Source organism: Oncorhynchus tshawytscha, linkage group LG13 (assembly GCF_018296145.1).
Source record: "Oncorhynchus tshawytscha isolate Ot180627B linkage group LG13, Otsh_v2.0, whole genome shotgun sequence".
In the NCBI taxonomy this organism is placed as follows: Eukaryota; Metazoa; Chordata; class Actinopteri; order Salmoniformes; family Salmonidae; genus Oncorhynchus; species Oncorhynchus tshawytscha.
This window is the reverse complement of record NC_056441.1, coordinates 80546296-80573801: the sequence shown is the minus strand read 5'-3', so window position 1 is coordinate 80573801 and position 27506 is coordinate 80546296. Positions and strand designations below refer to the sequence as shown.

At 42.9% G+C, this 27506-nt stretch overlaps 1 protein-coding gene across 7 annotated transcripts in view; it reads right to left on the bottom strand.

Moving 5' to 3' along the window:
* Positions 1-24322, bottom strand: part of LOC112247029 (arf-GAP with Rho-GAP domain, ANK repeat and PH domain-containing protein 1) — a 131014-nt gene extending 106692 nt beyond the window's left edge. For all 7 annotated transcript variants that reach the window (XR_006078710.1, XM_042296409.1, XM_042296408.1 and 4 more), the window contains exon 1: positions 24180-24322. The gene's annotated coding sequence lies outside the window, so the exon portion shown is untranslated. The remainder of the gene's footprint in view (positions 1-24179) is intronic.
* Between the last annotated feature and the right edge of the window lie 3184 nt (positions 24323-27506).

Genomic DNA, 27506 nt, shown 5'->3' with positions numbered 1-27506 from the left:
ATACATAAACTCAACAAAAAAATACATGTCTTCTCACTGTCAACTGCGTTTATTTTCAGCAAGCTTAACATGTGTAAATATTTGTAGGAACATAACAAGATTCAACAACTGAGACATAAACTGAACAAGTTCCGCAGACATGTGACGAACAGAAATGGAATAATGTGTCCCTGAACAAAGGGGGTGTCAAAATCAAAAGTAAGTCAATGCAGCTGGTGGCCACACCAGATACTAAGTACTGCAGTGCATGTCCTCCTCATGGACTGCACCAGATTTGCCAGCTCTTGCTGTGAGATGTTACCCCACTTTTCCACCCTAGCCCTTCGATCTAACAGGTCCCAGGCGTGCTCAATGGGATTGAGATCCGGGCTCTTCGCTGGCCATTGCAGAACACTGACATTCCTGTCTTGCAGGAAATCACGCACAGAACGAGCAGTATGGCTGGTGGCATTGTCATGCTGGAGGGTCATGTCAGGATGAGCCTGCAGGAAGGGTACCACATGAGGGAGGAGGATGTCTTCCCTGTAACGCACAGCGTTGAGATTGCCTGCAATGACAACAAGCTCAGTCCAATGATGCTGTGACACTGCGCCCCAGACCATGACGGACCCTCCACCAAACAAATCGATCACGCTCCAGAGTACAGGCCTCATTCCTTCGATGATAAACGTGAATCTGACCATCACCCCTGGTGAGACAAAACCGCGACTCGTCAGTGAAGAGCACTTTTTGCCAGTCCTGTCTGGTCCAGCGACAGGGGTTTGTGCCCATAGGCGACTTTGTTGCCGATGATGTCTGGTGAGGAACTGCCTATAACTGACAGGCTGGGTAGCCTGGGTGGCAGGGTAGCCTAGTGGTTAGAGAATTGGACTAGTAACCGGAAGGTTGCAAGTTCAAACCCCCGAGCTGACAAGGTACAAATCTGTCGTTCTGCCCCTGAACAGGCAGTTAACCCACTGTTCCTAGGCCTTCATTGAAAATAAGAATTTGTTCTTAACTGACTTGCCTAGTTAAATAAAAGGTAAAATAATTTTTTAGTTTTTTTAAAAGTCTGATGTGCGTTCCTGGTGTAACTCAGGCTGTAGTTGTTGCCATCCTGTACCTGTCCCGCAGGTGTGATGTTCGGATGTACCCATCCTGTGCAGGTGTTGTTACACGTGGTCTGCCACTGCGAGGACGATCAGCTGTCCGTCCTGTCTCCCTGTAGCACTGTCTTTGGCGTCTCACAGTACGGACTAGAGGTTGACCGATTAATCGGAATGGCTGATCTAATCTTGCAACCTTACAGCTAACTCATCCAACGCTCTAACTCTAACCACCTGCCTCTCGTTGCACTCCACGAGGAACCTGCCTGTTACGCGAATGCAGTAGAAGCCAAGGTAAGTTGCTAGCTAGCATTAAACTTATCTTATAAAAAATAAACAATCAATCATAATCACTAGTTATAACTACACATGGTTGATGATGTTACTAGTTTATGTAGCGTGTCCTGCGTTGCATATAATCGATGCAACGCTGGGGGATGATTTAACAAAAGCGCATTTGCGAAAAAAGCACAATCGTTGGACGACTGTACCTAACCATAAACACCAATGCCTTTCTTTAAATCAATACACAGAAGTATATATTTTTAAACCTGCATATTTAGCTAAAAGAAATCCAGGTTAGCAGGAAATATTAACCAGGTGAAATTGTGTCATTTCTCTTGCGTTCATTGCACGCAGAGTCAGGGTATATGCAACAGTTTGGGCAGCCTGGCTCATTGCAAACTAATTTGCCAGAATTTTACGTAATTATGACAGAACATTGAAGGTTGTGCAATGTAACAAGAATATTTAGACTTAGGGATGCCACCCGTTAGATAAAATACCGAACGGTTCCGTATTTCACTGAAATAATAAACGTTTTGTTTTCGAAATGATAGTCATTAATATGGTCGAATCTGGAAACTTAAGGCTCGCATTTCTGTGTGTTATTTTGTTATAATTAGAGCAGTCTGACTGAGTGATGGTAGGCAGCAGCAGGCTCGTAAGCACTCATACAAACAGCACTATTGTGCGTTTTGCCAGCAGCTCTTCGCAAGCACAGCGCTGTTTATGACTTCAAGCCTATCAGCCTAATGGCTGGTGTAACCGATGTGAAATGGCTAGCTAGTTAGCTGGGTGTGCGCTAATAGTGTGGCTTTTGTGGAGCGATGGGTAACTCTGCTTCGAGTGTGGCTGTTGTCGATGTGTTCCTGGTTCAAGCCCAGGTAGGAGCGAGGAGAGGGACGGAAGCTATACTGTTACACTGGCATTACTAAAGTGCCTATAAGAACATCCAATAGTCAAAGGTTAATGAAATACAAATGGTATAGAGGGAAATAGTCCTATAATTCCTATAATAACTACAACCTAAAACTTCTTACCTTGGAATATTGAAGTCTCATGTTAAAAGGAACCACCAACTTTCAAATGTTCTGATGTTCTGAGCAAGGAACTTAAACGTTAGCTTTTTTACATGGCACATATTGCACTTTTACTTCTCCAACACTTTGTTTTGGCATTATTTAAACATGTTTCATTATTTATTTGAGGCTAAATAGATTTTTATTGATGTATTATATTAAGTTAAAATAAGTGTTCTTTCAGTATTGTTGTAATTGTCATTATTACAAATAAAAAATAAATAAAAAAATGGCCGATTAATCGGTATCGGCTTTTTTGGTCCTCCAATAATCGGTATCGGCGTTGAAAAATCATACTCGGTCGACCTCTAGGACGAACATTGCAATTTACTCTCCTAGCCACATCTGCAGTCCTCACGCTTCCTTGCAGCATGCCTAAGGCACATTCACGCAGATGACCGTGAGTCAGTAGAAAGGCCTCTTTAGTGTCCTAAGTTTTCAGAACTGTGACCTTAATTACCTACCGTCTGTAAGCTGTTAGTGTCTTAACGACCGTTCCACAGGTGCAAGTTCATTAATTGTTTATGGTTCATTGAACTAGCATGGGAAACAGTGTTCAAACCCTTTACAATGAAGATCTGTGAAGTTATTTGTTTTTTTACGAATTATCTTTGAAAGACAAGGTCCTGAAAAATGGATGTTTCTTTTTTTAGCTGTGTTAAAATATATATATATATATATATATATATATATACACACACACACACACACACACACACACACACAGGGACAAAAAAGTATTTAGTCAGCCACCAATTGTGCAAGTTCTCCCACTTAAAAAGATGCGAGAGGCCTGTAATTTTCATCATAGGTACACTTCAACTATGACAGACAAAATGAAAGAAAAAAAAAACAGAAAATCACATTGTAGGATTTTTAATTACATTTATTTGCTAATTATGGTGGAAAATAAGTATTTGGTCAATAACAAAAGTTTCTCAATACTTTGTTATATACCCAATGACAGAGGTCAAACGTTTTCTGTAAGTCTTCACAAGGTTTTCACACACTGTTGCTGGTATTTTGGCCCATTCCTCCATGCAGATCTCCTCTAGAGCAGTGATGTTTTGGGGCTGTTGCTGGGCAACACGGACTTTCAACTCCCTCCAAAGATTTTCCTTGGGGTTGAGATCTGGAGACTGGCTAGGCCACTCCAGGACCTTGAAATAAATGCTTCTTACGAAGCCACTCCTTCGCTCCCCGGGCTGTGTGTTTGGGATCATTGTCATGCTGAAAGACCCAGCCACGTTTCATCTTCAATGCCCTTGCTGATGGAAGGAGGTTTTCACTCAAAATCTCACGATACATGGCCCCATTCATTCTTTCCTTTACACGGATCAGTCGTCCTGGTCCCTTTGCAGAAAAACAGCCCCAAAGCATGATGTTTCCAACCCCATGCTTCACAGTAGGTATGGTGTTCTTTGGATGCAACTCAGCATTCTTTGTCCTCCAAACACGACGAGTTGAGTGTTTACCAAAAAGTTATATTTTGGTTTCATCTGACCATATGGCATTCTCCCAATCTTCTTCTGGATCATCCAAATGCTCTCTAGCAAACTTCAGACGGGCCTGGACATGTACTGGCTTAAGCAGGGGGACACGTCTGGCACTGTATTTGAGTCCCGGGGGCATAGTGTGTTACTGATGGTAGGCTTTGTTACTTTGGTTCCAGCTCTCTGCAGGTCATTCACTAGGTCCCCCCGTGTGGTTCTGGAATTTTTGCTCACCGTTCTTGTGATCATTTTGACCCCACGGGGTGAGATCTTGCGTGGAGCCCCAGATCGAGGGAGATTATCAGTGGTCTTGTATGTCTTCCATTTCCTAATAATTGCTCCCACAGTTGATTTCTTCAAACCAAGCTGCTTACCTATTGCAGATTCAGTCTTCCCAGCCTGGTGCAGGTCTACAATTTTGTTTCTGGTGTCCTTTGACAGCTCTTTGGTCTTGGCCATAGTGGAGTTTGGAGCGTGACTGTTTGAGGTTGTGGACAGGTGTCTTTTATACTGATAACAAGTTCAAACAGGTGCCATTAATACAGGTAACGAGTGGAGGACAGAGGAGCGTCTTAAAGAAGAAGTTACAGGTCTGTGAGAGCCAGAAATCTTGCTTGTTTGTAGGTGACCAAATACTTATTTTCCACCATAATTTGCAAATTAATTAATTAAAAATCCTACAATGTGATTTTCTGGATTTTTTTTTCTCATTTTGTCTGTCATAGTTGAAGTGTACCTATGATTAACATTACAGGCCTCTCTCATCTTTTTAAGTGGGAGAACTTGCAATTGGTGGCTGACTAAATACTTTTTTGCACCATTGTGTGTGTGTGTGTGTGTGTATTTATATATATATAAACTTTATTTAGATAAGTATTCAGACCCTTTGCATTGAGACTAGAAATGTAGTTTAGGGGCATCTTGTTTCCATTGATCATCCTTGCGATGCTTCTACAACTTGATTGGAGTCCAGGCACACACCTATCTATATAAGGTCCCACAGTTGCCAGTGCATGTCAGAGCAAAAACTATACAATGAGGTCGAAGTAATTTTCCGTAGAGCTCCGAGACAGCATCGTGTCGATCGTGGCTACTTTGAAGAATCTAAAATAATATATTTTGATTTGTTTTACACTTTTTTGGTTACTACATGATTCCATATGTGTTATTTCGTAGTTTGGACATCTTCACTATAATTCTACAATGTAGAAAATAGTAAAAAAATAAAGAAAAACCCTTGAATGAGTAGGTGTGTCCAACTTCTGACTGGTACTGCATACTATCTGTTCATCTTCTGTCTATTTCTGCCATCTTCCCCTTTCACTCCTTCAAGCATGAATGACTTAGTTTCTCTTGTCTTCTCTTTCTAAGCATATACTGTACATCCATCTTTCCAGAATGTCCATCTATCACTGTGTCCATCTTGTAACGGGGTGGAGGTGCCTCTATTAGATGTAATATGGTAGTCATGAGACTGAACTGTGAGGTTGCTATCGGTCTATTTGAACTAATTGGTTATTTCTGTTAATTTATTGCTGGTGTTAATTGATTGCAGGTGTGATTATGACCATCGCCTGTTAAAATGTCTGCATTTCTGAGAGCCAAGAGGAAGGGAAAGGACAGAACTGCTGCTGTCTCCAAGTCCCACACCAAACTTGATATTTGCTGTGCCTGAGCTACACTACTTAAACTGCATGTACTGGAGACACTGAAACTGTAAACCTTTTTGATTGCCACTCTGAGTCTGCTGGCCCCTACAGCTTATTTGAACCTCTTTGTAATAAACTGCATTTTTGATGATCCTGTGTTGTGTGTATGCCATAGTGGTACCCAGTTCAGGTCTCTATTGACCCTGCCCTACAACCTGTGGAGGCTAAACCATCTCTCTCTCCAGGCTGGTTATAACCATGTTTCTATACTGCAGCAACAACGAGGCATTCTGTTACCTGGGCAACAGAAAACAAAAACAGACACACAGAGTAGAGGGGCCAGGGGGATTCATATGGACAGGACAGAGCTGTGATTTTAGACACCGATTAAGAGAGTTACCTGCCACATCTTTGACATTCTTTAAGGGAAGTAAGAGATTGTGTGGGTGTCAAGCTTCACATCCCCTTTCAAGTACACATAAAAACACACGATGCCAGAGTTAAACTCAGTTCTTTATAAGCTGCCCTCTCAGAAAGGGCTGTGAGCTACTGTTGAGTCTCCCCGCCTTATCTCAATATGAGCTACTGTTGAGTCTCCCCACCTTATCTCAAAATGAGCTACTGTTGAATCTCCCCACCTTATCTCAAAATGAGCTACTGGTGAGTCTCCCCGCCTTATCTCAAAATGAGCTACTGTTGAGTCTCCCCGCCTTATCTCAAAATGAGCTACTGCTTTATCCTCAACAACCTTCTCTTTCGCTCATACTCTGCATTTTTCTCTGCATTGTAACACCTCTGTTTCACACCACAGGTTGCCCGTTTAGCAGACTAAATAAAAGAAACGCCTGACTCTTCACACACACACACACACATCTCCAGTCACTCATCTCGGGGCCTCACAGACAGACAGAGGTGTAAACATGCTGACTCAGCCAACGACCTCAGAGCCACTGAGATCAAACCACACACATACACAATATCTAGGCTATTTATGTCTCCTACTAGCTCCCCTTCACTCTCCTCTCCGTCTCATGAAAAGAGATAAACATACAAAATGGTACTACAGATATAGGGTCATCATCCAAAAGGTCACCATCCCAATATGGTAAAATCAGACAAGACACGCTATAAGAGACGTGAAACGGGAAGCTTTAAAAAATAATGTATCTCTGACCCATTGTGATTACTGAGTATGGTGGGGTACTTTGTTAGTCAGCAGCCACTAGCTGTGACATCAGTGCCAGTCAGCCAAAATAATTTAGATTTATACAAAAACACACACATATATACGAAGACAAGCTCAGCACTGGGATTAAAAGACTGTGTAAGGAAAGTACACAACACAGTCTGGACAGAGCTTTTAGAAGTCCAGGGAGGGATGGGGAGCAGCCAGGTCAATCCAGACGCAAGGTGATATTCAATAATGAAAAAAAAATCATCGATAGTTACATATATCGTGTGGTTTTGACAATATCGCAATATATTTTTGCACTAGTTGGCTGTACCTCCATCAAAACTCCAATATTTTTCCTTCATATCTTGTTCTCCATCTTCTTTTTAAATATGTAGACAATTTGTTTTCAGCACTTCTATTTCCATGTCTGGCTCTCAAGGCTCTCTCTTGTCCCTCTGCAGCAGACCTATCGTGAACAATATGTTGGAACATCGAATCGCAATAAAATCACAGTATCTGTATTTATTATGGATCCCCATTAGCTGCTGCCAAGGCACCTGACCAAGGCACCTGACCACACGATTGAACAGTAGTCGTGTTGCGACAAAACTAGGGCCTGTAGGACCTGTCTTGTTGATAGTGCTGTTAAGAAGGTAGAAACTAGGGCCAGTAGTACCTGCCTTGTTGACAGTGCTGTTAAGAAGGTAGAAACTAGGGCCTGTAGGACCTGCCTTGTTGATAGTGCTGTTAAGAAGGTAGAAACTAGGGCCTGTAGGACCTGTCTTGTTGATAGTGCTGTTAAGAAGGTAGAAACTAGGGCCTGTAGGACCTGCCTTGTTGATAGTGCTGTTAAGAAGGTAGAGCAATGCTTTATTATGGGCAGACTTCTCCCTATCTTAGCTACTGCTGTATCAATATGTTTTGACCATGACAGTTTACAATCCAGGGTTACTCCAAGCAGTTTAGTCACCTCAACTTGCTCAATTTCCACATTATTCATTGCACAATTTAGTTGAGGTTTAGGGTTTGGTGAATGATTTGTTCCAAATACAATGCTTTTAGTTTTGAAAATATTTAGGACTAATGTATTCCTTGCCACCCTTTCTGAAACTAACTGCAGCTCTTTGTAAAGTGTTGCAGTTATTTTAGTCACTGTAGTAGTTGACGTGTATAGTGTTGAGTCAGTCACATACATAGACACACTGGCTTTACTTAAAGCCAGTGGCATGTCGTTAGTAAAGATTGAAAAAAGTAAGGGGCCTAGACAGCTGCCCTGGGGACTTCCTGATTGTACCTGGATTAGGCTTCCATTAAAGAACACCCTCTGTTAGACAGGTAAACTCTTTATCCACAATATAGCAATGGGTGTAAAGCCATAACATATACGTTTGTCCAGCAGCAGACCATGATCGATAATGTCAAAAGCCGCACTGAAGTCTAACAGCCCCCCTCCCAATCTTTTTATCATCAATGTCTCAGCCAATTAGCAGTCATTTGAGTAAATGCTGTGCTTGTTGAAAGTGTGTTGTCAATATATTTACGGTGAAATATATTTTTTTAATTTAACTTGTTAAGAACAAATTCTTATTTGCTTCCTGCAACACAAACTCAAAAGTTCTGGGACACTGTAAAGTCCATGGAGAATAAGAACACCTCCTCCCAGCGGCCCACTGCACTGAGGATAGGAAACTCTGTCACCACCGATAAATCCACTATAATTGAACATTTCAATAAGCATTTTTCTACGGCTGGCCATGCTTTCCACCTGGCTACCCCTACCCCGGTCAACAGCACTGTACCCCCCACAGCAACTCGCCCAAGCGTTCCCCATTTCTCCTTCTCCCAAATCCAGTCAGCTGATGTTCTGAAAGAGCTGAAAAATCTGGACCCCGAAAAATCAGCCGGGCTAGACAATCTAGACCATTTCTTTCTAAAATGATCTGCCGAAATTGTTGCAAGCCCTATTACTAGCCTGTTCAACCTCTCTTTCGTGTCGTCTGAGATTCCCAAAGATTGGAAAGCAGCTGCAGTCATTTCCCTCTTCAAAGGGGGGGGGACACTCTTGACCCAAACTGCTACAGACCTATATCTATCCTACCCTACCTCTCTAAGGTCTTCGAAAGCCAAGTCAACAAACAAATTACCGACAATTTCTAATCCCACCGCACCTTCTCCGCTATGCAATCTGGTTTGAGAGCTGGTCATGTGTGCAACTCAGCCACGCTCAAGGTCCTAAACGATTTCTTAACCGCCATCGATAAGAAACAATACTGTGCAGCTGTAGTCATTGACCTGGCCAAGGCTTTCGACTCTGTCAATCACCACATCCTCATCGGCAGACTCGATAGCCTTGGTTTCTCAAATGATTGCCTCGCCTGGTTCACCAACTAATTCTCTGATAGAGTTCAGTGTGTCAAATTGGAGGGCCTGTTGTCCGGACCTCTGGCAGTCTCTATGGGTGTGCCACAGGGTTAAATTCTGAGCAGACTCTCTTTTCTGTATACATCAATGATGTCGCTCTTGCTGCTGGTGAGACTCTGATCGACCTCTATGCAGACGACACCCTTCTGTATACTTCTGGCCCCTCTTTGGACACTGTAATAACAACCCTCCAGGCGAGCTTCAATGCCATACAGCTCTCCTTCCGTTGCCTCCAATTGCTCTTAAATACAAGTAAAACTAAATGCATGCTCTTCAACCGATCGCTGCCTGCACCTGCCCGCCCGTCCAGCATCACTATTCTGGACTAGAGGTCGACCGATTAATCGGAATGGGCGATTAATTAGGGACGATTTCAAGTGTGCATAACAATCAGAAATCGGTATTTTTGAACACCGATTTGGCCAATTTGTATTTTTTTTTACACCTTTATTTCATCTTTATTTAACTAGGTAAGTCAGTTAAGAACACATTCTTATTTTCAATGACGGCCTAGGAACAGTGGGTTAACTGCCTCATTCAGGGGCAGAACGGCAGATTTTCACATTGTCAGCTCGGGGGATCCAATCTTGCAACCTTACAGTTAACTAGTCCAACGCTATAACCACCTGCCTCTCGTTGCACTCTACAAGGAGACTGCCTGTTACGCGAAAGCAGTAAGCCAAGGAAAGTTGCTAGCTAGCATTAAACGTATCTTATAAAAAACTATCAATCATAATCACTATTTAACTACACATGGTTGATGATATTACTAGTTTATCTAGCGTGTCCTGCGTTGCATATAATCTGACTGAGCATACAAGCGTACAAGTATCTGACTGAGCGGTGGTAGGCTGCAGCAGGCTCGTAAGCATTCTTTCAAACAGCACTTTCGTGCAGCACTTTCGTGCGCGCTAATAGCGTTTCAAACGTCACTCGCTCCGAGACTTGGAGTGGTTGTTCCCCTTGCTCTGCATGGGTAACGCTGCTTCGAGGGTGGTTGTTGTCATTGTGTTCCTGGTTTGAGCCCAGAGAGGAGCGAGGAGAGGGACAGAAGCTATACTGTTACACTGATAATACTAAAGTACCTATAAGAACATCCAATAGTCAAAGGTTAATGAAATACAAATGGTATAGAGGGAAATAGTCTTATAATTCCTATAATAACTACAACCTATAACTTCTAACCTGGGAATATTGAAGACTCATGTTAAAAGGAACCACCAGCTTTCATATGTTCTCATGTTCTTGAGCAAGGAACTGAAACGTTAGCTTTCTTACATGGCACATATTGCACTTTTACTTTTACTTTCTTTTCCAACACATTATTTAAACCAAATTGAACATGTTTCATTATTTATTTGAGGCTAAATTTATTTTATTGATGTATTATATTAAGTTAAAATAAGTGTTCATTCAGTATTGTTGTAATTGTCATTATTACATATAAAATGTTTAAAAAAATTACAAATATATAATATTACAAATAAATACAACAAATCGGCATCGGCTTTTTTGGTCCTCCAATAATCGGTATCGGCGTTGAAAAATCATAATCGGTCGACCTCTACTCTGGACGGTTCTGACTTAGAATATGTGGACAACTACCTAGGTGTCTGGTTAGACTGTAAACTCTCCTTCCAGACTCACATCAAACATCTCCAATCCAAATCTAGAATTGGCTTCCTATTTCACAACAAAGCATCCTTCACTCATGCTGCCAAACATACCCTCGTAAAACTGACCATCCTACCGATCCTGGACTTCGGCGATGTCATTTACAAAATAGCCTCCAATACCCTACTCAATAAATGGGATGCAGTCTATCACAGTGCCATCCTTTTTGTCACCAAAGCCCCATATACTACCCACCACTGCGATCTGGACACTGTCGTTGGCTGGCCCTCGCTTCATACTCGTCGCCAAACCCACTGGCTCCAGGTCATCTACAAGACCCTGCTAGGTAAAGTCCCCCCTTAGCTCGCTGGTCACCATAGCAGCACCCACCTGTAGCAATCGCTCCAGCAGGTATCTCTCTCTGGTCACCCCCAAAACCAATTATTCCTTTAGCCGCCTCTCCTTCGGGTTCTCTGCTGCCAATGACTGGAACGAACTACAAAAATCTCTGAAACTGGAAACACTTATCTCCCTCACTAGCTATAAGCACCAGCTGTCAGAGCAGCTCACAGATTACTGCACCTGTACATAGCCCATCTATAATTTAGCCCAAACAACTACCTCTTCCCCTACTGTATTTATTTGTTTAGCTCCTTTGCACCCCACTATTTATATTTCTACATTGCACATTCTTCCACTGCAAATCTGTTTTACTTGCTATATTGTATTTACTTCGCCACCATGCCTTTACCTCCCTTATCTTACCTAATTTGCTAACATCCTATATAGCCTTATTTTTCTACTGTATGTTTGTTTTACTCCATGTGTAACTCTGTTGTTGTATGTGTCGAACTGCTTTGCTTTATCTTGGCTAGGTCACAATTGTAAATGAGAACTTGTTCTCAACTTGCCTACCTGGTTAAATAAAGGTGAAATAAAATAAAAAATATTTTTTTTTACAATGACGGTCAACCAAAAGGCGAAAGGCCTCCTGCAGGGATGGGGACTGGGATAAAAAAATGTATGAAATTAAAATATAGGACAAAACATACATCACGACAAAACACAACAACCCTACATAAAGAGAGACCTAAGACAACAATTTAGCATGGCAGCAACACAAGAAAACACATCATGATAGTAACACCACATGACAACAACATGGCAGCAGCCCAACATGGTAGCAGCACAAAACATGGTACAAACATTATTGGGCACAGACAACAGCACAAAGGTAAGAAGCAGCCACCACTGTCAGTGAAAGTGTCCATGACTGAGTTTTTGAATGTAGAGGTGGAGATAAAACTGTCCAGTTTGAGTGTTTTTTGCAGCTCGTTCCAGTCACTAGCTGCAGTGAACTGAAAAGAGGAGCAACCCAGTGATGTGTGTGCTTTGGGGACTTTTAACAGAATGTGACTGGCAGAACGGGTGTTTGTGGAGGATGTGGGCTGCAGTAGGTATCTCAGATAAATAACGTTCCCAAAGTAAACAGCCTATTTCTCAGGCACAGATGCTAGAATATGCATATAATTGACAGAAGTTTCTAAAACTGTCAAAATATTGTCTGTGAGTATAACAGAACTGATATTGCAGGCGAAAACCATAGGAAAATCAAACCAGGAAGTGGCTTCTATTTTGAAAGCTCCATATTCCATAGCCTGCATTCGCTCCATTTAAAGAGATATCAACCAGATTCCTTTTCCTACGGCTTCCTCAAGGTGTCAACAGTCTTTAGACATAGTTTCAGGCTTTTATTTTGAAAAATGAGCTAGAAAGATATCGCGTCAGGTGTTCGCATGAGTTTTGCTTGCGCAGCAGAGCTTGGGCAGCCATCGTCTCTCCCTCTCCTACTGAAAAAGACAGTGCCGGTTGATATATTATCGATTATATATTTTAAAAACAACCTGAGGATTGATTATAAAAAACATTTGACATGTTTCTGTGGACATTACGGATACTATTTGAAATTTTCTTCTGCATTGTCGTGACCGCTCGAGCCTGTGGATTTCTGAACATAACGCGCCAAACAAATGGAGTTATTTTGGATATAAAAATAATCTTTATGGAACAAAAGGAACATTTATTGTGTAACTGGGAGTCTCGTGAGTGAAAACATCCGAAGATCAAAGGTAAGCGATTAATTGTATTGCTTTTCTGATTTTTGTGACCAAGCTACTTTGATGCTAGGTGTTCATAATGTTTTGTCTAGTGATCGATAAACTTACACAAAAGCTTGGATTGCTTTCGCTGTAAAGCATATTGTCAAAATCTGACACGACAGGTGGATTAACAAAATGCTAAACTGTGTTTTGCTATATTGCACTTGTGATTTCATGAATATAAATATTTGTATTAATATTATTTGAATGTGGCGCTCTGCAATTCAGCGGTTGTTGATGACAATTATCCCACGTTCAACATTACAATGCTTGTCTTTCATAATTTGGTCAGATATACTTGGATGTGTAGTGTCAGCGTTTGTTGCTGAAAAATCAAGCCTACATTTGCTAATCTCTGCAATTTAAAAAATAATTCAAGTAGTTAGCAATATCAGTGCGTTTTGTGATTTGATTCAATGAATGATAGAGCAGAGTTTGTTTTTTTTGCCCAAAATTTAAGGTGCTCCATTCTTTTTTAAGGTACTATCATTCTTTATGTCATTTATCTTTGTTCCATAGTGTAGTTTCTTCTTTTAATTCAGTTTAGTCACATGATTTCTCAATTTGCAGTATGTTTGCCAATCGGTTGTGAGGCAGACTCACTTGCCATTTATTCTGCCTCATCCCTCTCAATCACAGAATTTTTAAATTCCTCATCAATCCATTTGTTAGAAAAATTGTCTGTATGAAGAGGACCCTCCCCGAGAACATTTAAATTTTTGAAATGTCCAAGAGAATCTAACATCCTCCCCAGACCTAATGCTATTGCTCTAGAAATAGAACCTACACAGATATACTTTCTAGCCTCCCATGCATAAGCTACTTTCTGTCCCTATCACTAAAACTGAATAACATAAAAACTAAATAGAAATGTTTTTAAATCACACTAAAAACTAAATAAAAACAAGTAAATCATGTTGGAAAACTAACTGAAACTAAACAGAATTTCTGAGAAATAAAAACTAATATAAAAACACAAAACTATAATAACCTTGGTGCTAGGCACTAGTTTATTTAAAACAAATGGTTAAACCTACCCAAAACCTTAACCATTTTGAATTAATGCCTAAACTAAATCGGTTGAAATTTGACATTTATCCCCCCTCCCTGGACAAACATTGAATACTGAAGTCAAAACGTGACATCTTGTTGTGGGGAGAGGAAAGGAGAGAGAGGGAGGAAGACCAGGGGGGGGGGGAAATAGTAAGTCTGTGGTGTTAGTAAAAATCACTGAGGGTTAAGGTCAGAAGGCCTTGGTTTTATATCTCTCTGAGACACACAGAGTTTCAAGTTCTCATTATGAGTGACAATTAAGGCTGCTGTGTGTGATAAGTGACTCACAACCCAGCTAGCAATGAGGAAGCGGCCCTCTTCCGGGGGGCCGGAAGTGATTGAATCAGCCCGGAATCGGGTGTCGGACTCTGCCCGGAATCAAAATGAATGACAGCCCGGAATCGGCCCATTCCGTCTACCAGAATTCAGCAGACTCTGCTGGCATTTTACCAGAACCCCCCCATGACCCGATTTAGTCATTTTAAGTATTACTATTATTCATTTTATACCCATCCACAAAAACTAATAAATGTCTGAGGAAACGTGTCAGCGTGCATGCGCCTAGCACGCCACAGGAGTTGCTACAGCACGATGGGACAAGGACATCCAGGCCGGCCAAACCCTCCCCCAACTCTGACGACACTGGGCCAATTGTGCGTCGCCTCATGGGTCTCCCGGTCACGGCCGGCACAGGTCTCAAACCAGCATCTGTAGAAACGCAGTTTGCACTGTGATGCAGTGTCTTAGACCGCTGTGCCACTCGGGAAGTTCCATCCACAAAGTTTTTAATGCTTATCAATTGCCTTGCACAAAGTATCAAAATACTAAAATACTACACAAGACTCTTAAAGAAGTACATTTAAATGTTAATTGTATTTTTGTGGAATATTTTGTGGAATTTTTGTGGAATGTGGAAAATGTGGAATGTGGAGAGAAGAGAAGAGTAGCCAGAGAGTAGCCCCAATCGGCCCGAGCCCCAAGTAATACATTTGGGCCAGATAACTCACACTGGAATCGGCCCGAGCTCAATCCCCGCATCCTAGCCATAAGTAATACTGCGGAAGGCGGCCCAGACTCTGGTCACATGACGTCGGCCGAGTCTGACTCTCAGCCGAGTGCCCCGACTCTCAGCTGGAATCGGCCGAGATCCACTGTGCTAGCTGGGTCCCACCCTGGTACCCCTCCTTCGAGCATGCTCAATGACTCACACACATTACATTTCCTCCTAATCAAACCGTTGAGACAGAGGGCGGGGGTAACATGAGTCACAGTAGGCTCTACTCTTCCACAGGCCAAATTTTAGAACACACACACACACACTTTTGTCCCCCTCTCGCTCACTCTCACACCTGCAGACACATAACCCCAAAGTCAAGTAGCAGTTTATAATAAATTTACCAGCGGTGGCCCACAGCCAGCATGTCAACTATCATGGCCAACAGCTAGCATGGCAACTAGCATGGCCATCAGCTAGAGGTGGCCCACAGCTAGCATGTCAACTAGCATGGCCATCCTGTAGCATGGCCATCAGCTAGAGGTGGCCCACAGCTAGGATGTCAACTAGCATAGCCCACAGCTAGCATGGCCGTCAACTAGCATGGCCATCAGCTAGCATGTCAACTAGCATGGTCATCAGCTAGCATGTCAACTAGCATGGTCATCAGCTAGCATGTCAACTAGCAAATCAAATCAAATCAATCAAATTTTATTTGTCACATACACATGGTTAGCAGATGTTAATGCCGAGTGTAGCGAAATGCTTGTGCTTCTAGTTCCGACAATGCAGTAATAACGAGCAAGTAATCTAACTAACAATTCCAAAAAAACTACTGTCTTATACACAGTGTAAGGGGATAAAGAATATGTACATAAGGATATATGAATGAGTGATGGTACAGAGCAGCATAGGCAAGATACAGTAGATGATATCGAGTACAGTATATACATATGAGATAAGTATGTAAACCAAGTGGCATAGTTAAAGTGACTAGTGATACATGTATTACATAAGGATGCAGTCGATGATATAGAGTACAGTATCAACGTATGCATATGAGATGAACAATGTAGGGTAAGTAACATTATATAAGGTAGCATTGTTTAAAGTGGCTAGTGATATATTTACATCATTTCCCATCAATTCCCATGATTAAAGTGGCTGGAGTAGAGTCAGTGTCATTGACAGTGTGTTGGCAGTAGCCACTCAATGTTAGTGGTGGCTGTTTAACAGTCTGATGGCCTTGAGATAGAAGCTGTTTTTCAGTCTCTCGGTCCCAGCTTTGATGCACCTGTACTGACCTCGCCTTCTGGATGGCAGCGGGGTGAACAGGCAGTGGCTCGGGTGGTTGATGTCCTTGATGATCTTTATGGCCTTCCTGTAGCATCGGGTGGTGTCCTGGAGGGCAGGTAGTTTGCCCCCGGTGATGCGTTGTGCAGACCTCACTACCCTCTGGAGAGCCTTACGGTTGAGGGCGGTGCAGTTGCCATACCAGGCGGTGATACAGCCCGCCAGGATGCTCTCGATTGTGCATCTGTAGAAGTTTGTGAGTGCTTTTGGTGACAAGCCGAATTTCTTCAGCCTCCTGAGGTTGAAGAGGCGCTGCTGCGCCTTCCTCACGATGCTGTCTGTGTAGCCCACATAGCATGGCCATAAGCTAGCGGTGGCCCACAGCTAGCAGTGGTCAACAGCCTGCATGTCAACTAGCATGGCCATCAGCTAGCATGTCAACTAGCATGGCCCACAGCTAGCATGGCCACATGGCCATCAGCTAGCATGGCCCACAGCTAGCATGGCCACATGGCCATCAGCTAGCATGGCCATCAGCTAGCATGGCCATCAGCTAGCATGGCCAACAGCTAGCATGCCAACATGGCCATCAGCTAGCATGGCCAACAGCTAGCATGGTCAACCAGCATGGCCGTCAGCAGTGGTAGAAAAAGTAACCAACATACTCAAGTAAAAGTCAGCCAGTAAAATACTTGAGTAAAAGTCGAAAAGTATTTGGTTTTAAATATACTTAAGTATTAAAAGTATAAATAGTTTCAGATTCCTTATATTAAGCAAACCAGATGGAGCCATATTATTATTATTATTATTTTAATTACAGATAGCCAGGGGCACACACAACACTCAGACATCATTTACAAATTTAGCATTCATGTATAGTGAGAGTCTGCCAGATCAGAGGCAATAGGGATGACCAGGGATGTTCTCTTGATAAGTGCATGGCCATTTTACAATTTTCCTGTCCTGCTAGCCATTCAAAATGCAACGAGTACTTTTGGGTGTCAGGGAAAATGTATGGAGTAAAAAGTACATTATTTTCTTTAGGAATGTAGTGAAGTAAAAGTACAGATACCCCAAAAACTACTTAAATAGTACAATAAAGTATTTTTACTCAAGTACTTTACACCACTTGCTGTAAAGGGGCACCGGTACAGAGTCAGTGTGAAGGGGTCAATTGCAAAATGTAAATTGTCCGGTGGCAAATTTTAAGAATTGTTCAGCAGTCTAATGGCTTGGGGGTAGAAGCTGTTGAGGAGGTTTTTGGTCGCTACGGTACCGCTTGCCGTGCGGTAGCAGAGAAAACAGTCTATAACTTGGGTGAATGGAGTCTAACAATTTCATGGGCTTTCCTCTGACACCGCCTATTATATACAGTTGAAGTCTGAAGTTTTCATACACCTTAGCCAAATACATTTAAACACAGTTTTTCACAATTCCTGACATTTAATCCTAGTAAAAACTCCCTGTCTAAGGTCAGTTAGGATCACCACTTTATTTTATGAATGTGAAATGTCAGAATAATTGTAGAGAGAATGATTTATTTAAGCTTTTATTTCTTTAATCACATTCCCAGTGGGTCAGAAGTTTACATACACTCAATTAGTATTTGGTAGCATTGCCTTTAAATTGTTTAACTTGGGTTAAAGGTTTTGGGTAGCCTTCCACAAGCTTCCCACAATAAGTTGGGTGAATTTTGGCCCAGTCGTCCTGACAGAGCTGGTGTAACTGAGTCGGGTTTGTAGGCCTCCTTGCTCGCACATGCTTTTTCCAGTTCTGCCCACTCATTTTCTATAGGATTGAGGTCAGGGCTTTGTGATGGCCACTCCAATACCTTGACTTTGTTGTCCTTAAGCCATTTTGCCACAACTTTGGAAGTATGCTTGGGGTCATTGTCCATTTGGAAGACCCATTTGCGACCAAGCTTTAACTTCCTGACTGATGTCTTGAGATGTTGCTTCAATATATCCACTTAATTTTCCATCCTCGTGATGCCATCTATTTTGTGAAGTGCACCAGTCCCTCCTGCATTAAAGCACCCACACAACATGATGCTGCCACCCCCGTGCTTCACGGTTGGGATGGTGTTCTTCGGCTTGCAAGCATCCCCCTTTTTCCTCCAAACATAACGATGGCCAAAGTTCTATTTTTGTTTCAGCAGACCAGAGGACATTTTTCCAAAAAGTACCATCTTTGTCCTCATGTGCAGTTGCAAACCTTCGTCTGGCTATTTTATAGCGGTTTTGGAGCAGTGGCCTCTTCCTTGCTGAGCGGCCTTTCAGGTTATGTCGATACAGGACTTGTTTTACTGTGGATATAGATACTTTTGTACCGGTTTCCTCCAGCATCTTCACAAGGTCCTTTGCTGTTGTTCAGGAATTGATTTGCACTTTTCACACCAAAGTACGTTCATCTCTAGGAGACAGAACGCATCTCCTTCCTGAGTGGTATGACGTGCGTGTTCCCATGGTGTTTATACTTGCGTACTATTATTTGTACAGATGAACGTGGTACCTTCAGGATGAACCAGACTTGTGGAGGTCTACAATTTTTTTTCTGAGGTCTGGGCTGATTTTTTGACTTTCCCATGATGTCAAGCGAAGAGGCACTGAGTTTGAAGGTAGGCCTTGAAATACATCCACAGGTACACCTCCAATTGACTCAAATTATGTCAATTAATCATCATCAAATGTATTTATACAGCTCTTCTTACATCAGCTGATGTCACAATGTGCTGTACAGAAACCCAGCCTAAAACCCCAAACAGCAAGCAATGCAGGTGTAGAAGGCTAGGAAAAACTCCCTAGAAAGGCCAGAACCTAGGAAGAAACCTAGAGAGGAACCAGTCTATGAGGGGTGGCCAGTCCTCTTCTGGCTGTGCCGGGTGGAGATTATAACAGAACATGGCCAATTTGTTCAACTGTTCATAGATGACCAGCAGGGTCAAATAATAATAAGAATGAGCCTGTCAGAAGCTTCTAAAGCCATGACATCATTTTATGGAATTTTTCAAGCTGTTTAAAGGCACAGTCAACTTAGTGTTTCATCAAATTCTCCTCATCAATCTACACACACAATACTCCATAATGACAAAGTAAAAACATATTTTTGGAATGTTTGCAAAATGAGGTACAATTTCAAACTGAAATATCATATTTACATAAGAATTCAGACCTTTTACTCAGGACTTGGTTGAAGAACCTTTCGCAGCGATTACTGCCTCAAGTCTTCTTGGGTATGACACTATAAGATTGCCACACCTATATTTGGCGAGCGCCTCCCATTCTTCTCTGCAGATCCTCAAGCTCTTTCAGTTTGGATGGGAAGCGTCGCCGCACAGCTATATTCAAGTCTCTTCAGAGAGGTTCGGTCGGGTTCAAGTCCGGGCTCTGGCTGGGCCATTCAAGGACATTCAGAGACTTGTCCCGAAGCCACTCCTGCATTGTTTGTTTTGGCTGTGTGCTTAGGGCTGTTGTCTTGTTGGAAGGTGAACAATCACCCCAAGTCTGAGGTTCTGAGAGCTCTGGAGCAGGTTTTCCTCAAGGATCTCTCTGTACTTTGCTCTGTTCATCTTTCCCTCGATATTGACTAGTCTCCCAGTCTCTGCCACTGACAAACATCCCCGCAGGATGATGCTGCCACCACTATGCTTCACCGTAGGGATGGTATTGGCCAGGTGATGAGCAGTACCTGGTTTCCTCCAGACATGACGCTTGGCATTCAGGCCAAAGAGTTCAATTTTGGTGTCATCAAACCAGAGAATCTTGTTTCTCATGGTCAGAGTCCTTTAGGTGCCTTTTGGCAAACTGCAAGGGGGCTGTCATGTGCCTTTTACTGAGGAGTGGCTTCCGTCTAGCCGCTCTACCATAAAGGCCTGATTGGCGGAGTGCTGCAGCAATAGAACCTTCCAGAAGGACAACTTTCTCCACAGAGGAACTCTATAGAGCTCTGTCAGAGTGACCATTGGGTTCTTGGTCACCTCCCTGACCAAGGTAATTCTCCCTCCGGTTGCTCAGTTTGGCCGGGCGGCCAGCTCTAGGAAGAATCTTGGAGGTTCCAAACTTCTCCATTTAAGAATGTTGAAGGCCATTGTGTTCTTGGGGACCTTCAATGCTGCATAAATGTTTTGGTACCCTTCCCCAGATCTGTGCCTCAACACAATCCTGTCTCGGAGTGTATTCTTTTTCCATATAAACACACCTTGTGTGTTTTAATTTAGGCAACTTTTTGCAATGAGCATGTCTGATGCTAAGGGCACTGTTTGATGAAGACACAAATGACTCAAGAGGGAGCCAGAGCTCAAGATAACCAGAAGAAAATAACCTGACCATCCTCCTCCCGCTCTTGCTGGCTTTCTCTCCTGAAATTGTCAGTAATAGGCTACATGAGGAGTCCGCAACCTTTCTCATGTGGAATGCCAATTTATCTTACCAATTCTACTGATCTGCGTGCCAGTTATGGTTTTCATGTGCACATTTTCATGGAACAGTTTAATTTAATTTTTTATAACTGCTTCATATCTCAAAATCATTGTCATGTTGTTAAACAAAATTATATCCAAATCTAAATGAAAATGATACAAACCTAAAAAAGTAACTTCTATTGCCATTGGCACTTATATAAATAAAAAGAGAGTCTACATAAAGCCAACAAATTTGCAGCCTGCAGGTAGAAAATATCCTGATAGAAATAAATATCCTTTCAATCACCTTACACATGGCCTGTCTGCAACAAACTTGAAACATTGTATTAACTATAAATTGGGTCCAGCCCGAAGCTGGTGCTAGCATACTAGGATTTATATAAAATATTCAGTGCCCTCAGGTTGTGTATGCCAATGAGCTTGGGACAGACAAAGCAAGGGACAATAAGTAATCAGGTAGGCCTATTTTATGACGTTTCCACTGGATCAGAGCATGACATGTTTCCATTTCATTCAGAGTGGTTAACGAAAGGGAGATTTTTCAAATACATTGAGGAACTACTGTCATTCTGGGCCGCGGTTTTTGTGGGGCGATATGTAACGGTGCTTTGCGGGAGGCAGTTGTTGATGTGTTCAGAGGGTTTGGGCCTAGGTTGGGGCGAGGAGAGGGACGGAAGCAACACCGTTACACTAGCCCCGCCCCATCACTCAAGGAGCGCATTTGTTGTTCTTCAACCACGAGACACATGTGTTCAGTCTGCATGGTCAATGCAGCACATGCAACAATGTTGATGACAACGATGATGTTTTCACTTTGCTTCTTAATATAAATCCACTAGCGTTCTATAATTACACTATTAGTTTGCATTTTTTACAACTGCAAACAGCTAGTTTGTCTTTTCTTGGCAAGTTGGTCCTAAATCGTGTTAGCCGCTAATGCTAACCTGCTACTTAGCTGCCTAATAAATGTACTGAGTCAGAGCAAACGTAATTAGCAATACAGCCTGATACTACCAGTGATGGTGTAGACCTAAATCAGCATGCTGTTTGTGCGACAGTATCTTCTAAATCAAAGAGAAAAACGCAAAGAATGAATATCTTAGATACAAGAGGTAGCTATGAGAAAACATTCGATGTAGGCAAAGTCTATAGGGTCCCCTAGGAAACACGTATCAACAACTTGGTTACTAACCTGTCACAAAAACTCCTCCCTGGCATTTTAATGTTGTTATGTCAAAAAACACTGTTCAAAGTGCCCACTATTACATTCTAACTAAAAAAAAAATTGAATAATCATTCAATTTCCCTGATTCCAACAGTTCACCCAAGTGTTTGCAACATTTGGTTATAATAAGGCCTGCATTGTTTTCACATATCGTGCAGTCCCTCATGGCAGTGTGGAAATTATCTCAAATGAGTGCAGGGAATGCAGAAATTGATGAAAATGCTGAAAATAATTTTGGGTTGAAGTTTAATTGATCAGAAGGGAGAAAGACCCATTGAAATCACTTGTGTGTTGCCACCCTAGGGTCACTCACTACTCATAAAGCAAATGTAGACTTGTATTATTCAAAAACATAAAATACCTAGACATTGTTTTTTATACTGAGATATATTTTGGCAATATCACCTAGCCCTACCACGACTTAGTGCTGGCATCTGATTCAGGATCTCCTAGCATCTTCCTCTTAGATCTCAGTTTTGCTTTTGACACCGTAGGCCACAACATCCTCCTGCAGCGTCTCAGAGAGCACACAGCTATCTCTCTAACAGCTCTGAAGTGATTCTCCTCCTAACTCTCCAATAGGAAGCAATACATCACTATTGGAGAGACCAGATGAGAGGATTCTGCAGTCACATGCGGTGTCCCACATGGGTCAGTGCTTGGGCCTATCCTATTTTTAAATTACATTTGTATTTATTAGGGATCTTCCTGGGGTCCAATAACATTCAGGCACTAACATTGCATTAAAAAAAACAAAAGATAAAACATTACATCATATAACATTACTACACAACTACAATGCAAAATGTGTAATACCACATACAACAATATTACAATGTACGGGTGTGTAGAGTGAATGTGCTAGCGCTTGTGTGTGTATGTACCTTTGTGTGTGTCTCTTCACAGTCCCTGCTGTGAAGGCGGCAGGGTAGCCGAGTGGACTAGTAACCGGAAGGTTGCAAGTTCAAACCCCCGAGCTAACAAGGTAAAAATCTGTCGTTCTGCCCCTGAACAGGCAGTTAACCCACTGTTCCTAGGCCGTCATTGAAAATAAGAATGTGTTCTTAACTTACTTGCCTAGTTAAATAAAGGTAAAATAAAATAAATAAGGTGTATTTTTGAGCCCAACCCACATCAGCGACCTCATCTCAATCAGTGAGCCACCTAGTACTTTCCGCTCCAGCCACTCCCTACTGCTTCAAGTCCCCAAGACACGTCTCGAACTATGGGGTGCCGAGCCTTTTTTTGCCCCTCGTCTATGGAATAGTCCTAGTGATTTTGGCACCTAGCCCACTAATGCCCTTTTATCTGCCTTGATTTTAAATGGATGTTGTTTTTAATTGTATAGATTTTTTCTCAGTAGAGCTTTGAGAGAATTCTAATGAAAAGCACTATACAAATTAAAATGTATTATAATTTTTTGTATTATTATATTAATAATAAATAGAGATACATTTTTATATTGTTCTAATTCTAAACATACAGTTACATAGTATTGTTTAAATATTCCCCATGTAATGTTAATGGGGCGCTAAATACATGGCTCTGCAAGGCACCTGTCAAATCTGCACCTGTAATTTTGACGACAGCGGAACACCGAAAGAGGTGCGCATTAACTCAGTCTATACCAGTAACACAACTCCCATTTCATGCACATCAGATTTGACACACGCACGGAAATAACTTGTTAATATTGTAAATCATTGATTTATTATCCTGTAAAATGAGCGGACGTGAGCCCTGAGATCCTCATTGATTTATTATCCTGTAAAATGAGCGGACGTGAGCCCTGAGATCCGATAAGAATAGAGAAAATAGAATCCCTCTGGGATAAACAACCGTGTCAGCGTTCCATAATAACGGAGACGGGGGTCCTCGCTTCTAGGTCGTTTAAACTATAGCCTAAATCTACCACAAAAGAAGGAAAACGGTTCTAGGCGTTTATAATTTTATTTTATCCTCGACGAAACGCTAAAGGCGGTCATTTTAATAAATGAACTAACAGCAACTGCCCGTTTACCAACCTACAGGTTGCTCTAATAACATAGCTAGATTGTTGACAATCACATCCGAGTCTAGGCTATTATGCCTATGCAACAACACTTGAAAGTGCAGAGGAATTCTTTACAAATTCACCTCATTACAAAATCTGTGTTGGTCCTTTTTCTTTGCTCTGACGTTTTTCAATCATAAACTCTCCAGAAAATGTAAAAAAATATATATATATATATGATTTACCTTTTCTGTGTTTTGAACCGTTTCCCTGCTGACTGGAGTTGAGGTTTTGTGGTATTTCAGGGCGAGTTCGCCAATGTCTTTTTCTCACGCTTCGAAAGCACCAACAGCAAAGGCACAAATCCACCGAAAACTTCCGCCGCGGTCACGTGACTGATTACAATTAAAAACGAGCATAGTCCGATTTTCAGCGAGTCAACTTTTCAACCTTTGAAGTCTATATGCGAGAGAACACACAGACATACACATATTCTAGTAAACATAGACAGGGAACCAGTTCCACACAAATGTACGATTTGGAGATGAATCGCAGGCTAACAATTTATTTCTGGACATTAGTAGCAACATTTGTATGGGGACAATTCGGTCTGGTGCTTTGCAACCGTAGCCATTCTGACTAAAACGATCGTTCCATTCTGCGTGGAAACATAAAATAACAACACTGGGCATTGTATTCACATACATATTTCTGAGTGATTCTAAGGACGGTGTGTAGTATCGTTTTCAACCACAGGAAGGCGACAAGTGACTGCTGTAGTGTTGAGGTGGAGAGGCTACAGCTTCTTTCACTGGCGCTGAAAATTAGGCCTATGCCTGCAGTCAGAGTCGATCTGTCCTAACAACTCTATATCGGCCTACCTTATTTCTGTGAATACATGTGGATTTCCTCATCTGCAGGCAACTTCTACTCAGACTAGTTGAGTAGGCCTATGTATCACACAAATCAATCCCTTAGGACCAAGGCTAATATGGTTCATGGGATTGTATTGCCCTGAAAGTGGCATAGGTCTATTTGATTTTTTCCCCACAAAGAAATTCAGCACGAGATGATTAAACCTATGTCCCTCCTTTTCCATTGTCTCGCAGCTGTGTGGAGGTATCGGCATAGCCTATAGCGGAGAGGGGTGGAGGAGAGGAGGAGGGGAGGAGGAGGAGAGGGGTGGAGGAGGGGAGGAGGAGGAGAGGGGGAGGAGGAGAGGAGAGGAGAGGAGGAGGAGAGGGGTGGAGGAGGAGAGGGTGGAGAGGAGGAGAGGGGTGGAGGAGAGGAGAGGAGGAGGAGGAGAGGAGAGGAGGAGAGGGGGTGGAGGAGAGGAGAGGAGGAGGAGGAGAGGGGTGGAGGAGGAGAGGAGGAGAGGGCTGGAGGAGGAGAGGAGGAGAGGGCTGGAGGAGGGGAGGAGGAGGAGAGGGGTGGAGGAGAGGAGAGGAGGAGGGGGGTGGAGGAGAGGAGGAGGGGAGGAGGAGGAGAGGGGTGGAGGAGGAGAGGGGTGGAGGAGAGGAGGAGGGGAGGAGGAGGAGAGGGGTAGAGGAGAGGAGAGGAGGAGAGGGGTGGAGGAGAGGAGGAGTGGAGGAGAGGGGGTGGAGGAGAGGAGAGGAGGAGGAGAGGGGTGGAGGAGGAGGAGGAGAGGGGTGGAGGAGAGGAGAGGAGGAGAGGGGTGGAGGAGAGGAGAGGAGGAGGGGAGGAGGAGGAGAGGGATGGAGGAGAGGAGAGGAGGAGAGGGGTGGAGGAGAGGAGGAGGGGAGAGGAGGAGAGGGGTGGAGGAGAGGAGAGGAGGAGGAGAGAGGAGGAGAGGGGTGGAAGAGAGGAGAGGAGGAGGAGAGGGGTGGAGGAGAGGAGAGGGGTGGAGGAGAGGAGTGGAGGAGGGGAAGGAGGAGGAGAGGGGTGGAGGAGAGGAGAGGAGGAGAGGGGTGGAGGAGAGGAGGAGGGGAGAGGAGGAGAGGGGTGGAGGAGGGGAGGAGGAGGAGAGGGGTGGAGGAGAGGAGGGGAGACGGGGAAGACAGGAAAGACAGTGACTCACCCCTGGTCTAGCATCCATGGTGGAGTCGATCAGAGGGTGGCAGGGAGACAGGCCTTCATGCGCAGTGTGTAGCCTTTTAAACTGAGACAGTGGTACAGACACACAATTTGGGTTCATTACAGTGCCTTGCGAAAGTATTCGGCCCCCTTGAACTTTGCGACCTTTTGCCACATTTCAGGCTTCAAACATAAAGATATAAAACTGTATTTTTTTGTGAAGAATCAACAACAAGTGGGACACAATCATGAAGTGGAACGACATTTATTGGATATTTCAAACTTTTTTAACAAATCAAAAACTGAAAAATTGGGCGTGCAAAATTATTCAGCCCCTTTACTTTCTGTGCAGCAAACTCTCTCCAGAAGTTCAGTGAGGATCTCTGAATGATCCAATGTTGACCTAAATGACTAATGATGATAAATACAATCCACCTGTGTGTAATCAAGTCTCCGTATAAATGCACCTGCACTGTGATAGTCTCAGAGGTCCGTTAAAAGCGCAGAGAGCATCATGAAGAACAAGGAACACACCAGGCAGGTCCGAGATACTGTTGTGAAGAAGTTTAAAGCCGGATTTGGATACAAAAAGATTTCCCAAGCTTTAAACATCCCAAGGAGCACTGTGCCTGCGATAATATTGAAATGGAAGGAGTATCAGACCACTGCAAATCTACCAAGATCTACCAAGACCGTCCCTCTAAACTTTCAGCTCATACAAGGAGAAGACTGATCAGAGATGCAGCCAAGAGGCCCGTGATCACTCTGGATGAACTGCAGAGATCTACAGCTGAGGTGGGAGACTCTGTCCATAGGACAACAATCAGTCGTATATTGCACAAATCTGGCCTTTATGGAAGAGTGGCAAGAAGAAAGCCATTTCTTAAAGATATCCATAAAAAGTGTCGTTTAGAGTTTGCCACAAGCCACCTGGGAGACACACCAAACATGTGGAAGAAGGTGCTCTGGTCAGATGAAACCAAAATGGAACTTTTTGGCAACAATGCAAAACGTTATGTTTGGCGTAAAGGCAACACAGCTCATCACCCTGAACACACCATCCCCACTGTCAAACATGGTGGTGGCAGCATCATGGTTTGGGCCTGCTTTTCTTCAGCAGGGACAGGGAAGATGGTTAAAATTGATGGGAAGATGGATGGAGCCAAATACAGGACCATTCTGGAAGAAAACCTGATGGAGTCTGCAAAAGACCTGAGACTGGGACAGAGATTTGTCTTCCAACAAGACAATGATCCAAAACATAAAGCAAAATCTACAATGGAATGGTTCAAAAATAAACATATCCAGGTGTTAGAATGGCCAAGTCAAAGTCCAGACCTGAATCCAATCGAGAATCTGTGGAAAGAACTGAAAACTGCTGTTTACAAATGCTCTCCATCCAACCTCACTGAGCTCGAGCTGTTTTGCAAGGAGGAATGGGAAAAAATGTCAGTCTCTCGATGTGCAAAACTGATAGAGACATACCCCAAGCGACTTACAGCTGTAATCGCAGCAAAAGGTGGCGCTACAAAGTATTA